This window comes from Canis lupus, chromosome X (assembly GCF_003254725.2).
Source record: "Canis lupus dingo isolate Sandy chromosome X, ASM325472v2, whole genome shotgun sequence".
In the NCBI taxonomy this organism is placed as follows: domain Eukaryota; kingdom Metazoa; phylum Chordata; class Mammalia; order Carnivora; family Canidae; genus Canis; species Canis lupus.
This window is the reverse complement of record NC_064281.1, coordinates 36,389,172-36,391,625: the sequence shown is the minus strand read 5'-3', so window position 1 is coordinate 36,391,625 and position 2,454 is coordinate 36,389,172. Positions and strand designations below refer to the sequence as shown.

General features: G+C 39.7%; 1 pseudogene; it reads right to left on the bottom strand.

The window, feature by feature from the left end:
- Positions 1 to 1,231: 1,231 nt before the first annotated feature.
- On the bottom strand, positions 1,232 to 1,321 carry LOC112673295 (U6 spliceosomal RNA; annotated as a pseudogene).
- Between the last annotated feature and the right edge of the window lie 1,133 nt (positions 1,322 to 2,454).

Here is a 2,454-nt window from a genome sequence, read left to right as displayed (position 1 = left end):
GGCAGAAGGGCAGGTGGCTCGGGAACATCCAGGATTGTGGTTGGCATCCGAGGCAGGAGAAGCCTTATAGGACCGAGCCCCTTAACCTGCAGGATCTGGGCTAACTCTACTTAGTGTCAAAATTGAATTGAATTGAATTGAATTGAATTGAATTGAATTGAATTGAATTGTAGAACACCCAGTTGGTGTCAGAGAACTGTTGTCAGAATATAGTCATCATCTACCTATACAAAGGACAAAACAGTTCTCAAATATGCTTAAGGAAAATTGTATTAGGGCAGCCTGGGTGGCTCGGTGGTTTAAGCGCCCGCCTTTGGCCCAGGGCATGATCCTGGAGACCCGGGATCGAGTCCCATGTCGGGCTCCCTGCATGGAGCCTGCTTCTCCCTCTGCCTGTGTTCTGCCTCTCTCTCTCTCTCTCTCTCTCTCTCTATCATAATAAATAAATAAATAAATAAATAAATAAATAAATAAATAAATAAATAAATTTTTTTAAAAAGGAAAATTGTATTAGTTAGGGTGATGCTAGCTGTTAAAAGAGAGAAACCCCATAATCTCAGTGATTGAATACAGTAGAAATCTATTTCTTGATCATATGAAGTCTGAGATGAATGTTCCTGACTGAGTAGGCTTCCACATGGTCACTCAAGGACCCAGACTACTTCCATCTTGGGTACACTACATTCCTCCTAGGCCTCAGAGTCCTCCACACTCATCCAACAAATAGAGAAAAAGCATAGGAAGTCATACATGAGAAGTGTCTGTGAGCCAGCCCCCAGGAAGTGGCACCCAAACATCCACTCACTTTACTTTGCCTAGAACTTGGACCATCTCTCACTACAAAGGATCTTGAGAAATGCACTGACACCTAGAAGAGGAAATGGATGTGATGAGCAAGCCAATGTCTACTTCTTTAGTAATAATTTCTTTATTCCTGAAAACAATAATCACATAATCTAGATTTGAACCTGATTAATCTCAGTGGCCAAGAAAGGCAACTATAATGAGGAAAATTCTTCATTGCCAAGTGCCATGCCAACATATTTCAAAATGGGTCAGAACTACAGTGTTTCAGTTCAGTGCAAGAAAGATTTCTTCCGTAAATGGAGTACAAAGATGACAAGACTTAGTCCTGCCCAGTAAGACCTTACCATCTAGTAGAGATGCTTATAGACCAATGAAACTTTCTCTTTTGTTTTTTTGACTTACAAAAGTTCTATTTACACATCTGAAAAATAAATGCTTCACAAATTCACGTCATCCTTTGTACATCTTCTCTGTATCATTCCAATTTTAATATATGTGCTGCCGAAGGAAGCACAGAAACTTTCCATTTAGCTTTCGTACATTAAAACAATGCAAAATCAATGCAGATGAAAAGTCTTTAGCAGGTAGGAGAAGAACAGTTAAAAAGTTGAAATGGTTCAATAAATACTATATCAACAGCACATTAAAAATGAGCATACTACTGTTGGGATTTACCCCAAAGATACAGATGCAATGAAACGCCGGGACACCTGCACCCCGATGTTTATAGCAGCAATGGCCACGATAGCCAAACTGTGGAAGGAGCCTCGGTGTCCAACGAAAGATGAATGGATAAAGAAGATGTGATTTATGTATACAATGGAATGTTACTCAGCTATTAGAAATGACAAATACCCACCATTTGCTTCAACGTGGATGGAACTGGAGGGTATTATGCTGAGTGAAGTAAGTCAGTCGGAGAAGGACAAACATTATATGTTCTCATTCATTTGGGGAATATAAATAATAGTGAAAGGGAATATAAGGGAAGGGGGAAGAAATGTGTGGGAAATATCAGAAAGGGAGACAGAACGTAAAGACTGCTAACTCTGGGAAACGAACTAGGGGTGGTAGAAGGGGAGGAGGGCGGGGGGTGGGAGTGAATGGGTGACAGGCACTGGGTGTTATTCTGTATGTTAGTAAATTGAACACCAATAAAAAATAAATTAAAATAAATAAATTAATAAATAAATAAATGAGCATACTATTCAAAGAAGTGGATGGACATATTGATGGATGAATGAACAGATGCTCTAGTTAATTTCAGAGAAAGTTATTTTAATTGATGTAAAGCACATGACATGATTTTTTTGAAATATTTCATTTATTAATTCATGAGAGACACAGAGAGAGAGGCAGAGACATAGGCAGAGGGAAAAGTGGGCTCCCTGCAGGGACTTGATCCCAAGACTCTGAGATCATGACCTGAGCCGAAGGCAGACACTCAACCACTGAGCCACCCAGGTGCCCCATGGCATATGATTTTGAAAAGCATGACTGACCTAAGGAAAGAAGAGGAAAGCCACTTTTAAAAAAACAACTACATTCTTAGCTCACAGAACAGGCAGTTCCCAACACAGGCACTAGATGTGTTTGTTTATAAGTCAATTATTTGGAACTCACACTGCATTTTCCCTTAAAAGCAAT